The sequence below is a fragment of the Penaeus monodon genome, chromosome 34, assembly GCF_015228065.2.
Source record: "Penaeus monodon isolate SGIC_2016 chromosome 34, NSTDA_Pmon_1, whole genome shotgun sequence".
NCBI classification, from domain to species: domain Eukaryota; kingdom Metazoa; phylum Arthropoda; class Malacostraca; order Decapoda; family Penaeidae; genus Penaeus; species Penaeus monodon.
This window is the reverse complement of record NC_051419.1, coordinates 28,313,239-28,313,470: the sequence shown is the minus strand read 5'-3', so window position 1 is coordinate 28,313,470 and position 232 is coordinate 28,313,239. Positions and strand designations below refer to the sequence as shown.

The following is a 232-nucleotide window of genomic DNA, read 5'->3' as shown; positions in this document are numbered from 1 at the left end:
TGTGTTCTTGGGTGCTATAAAAAAAGTCACAAAAAATGTGTGTTATCTCGTTATCTCGTTATATAGATTCTTCGTCTTAGATATATTTTATGTAAATCTTGTGATCACTGTACATGTTGTGACACTTAAATGAATAAAGAGATAGAAGGAAATGCAAGGAAAGGGAAATAGTAAAACGGGAAATATTGGCTAATTTTCCGTTACCGAAGGACCGAATAAGAATATAAGAGAG

At 32.3% G+C, this 232-nt stretch overlaps 1 protein-coding gene across 1 annotated transcript in view; it reads left to right on the top strand.

Annotated features, from left to right (window-relative positions):
- Positions 1 to 232, top strand: part of LOC119594870 (NADPH oxidase 4-like) — a gene marked incomplete in the record, with an annotated part of 84,846 nt that overhangs the window by 69,089 nt on the left and 15,525 nt on the right.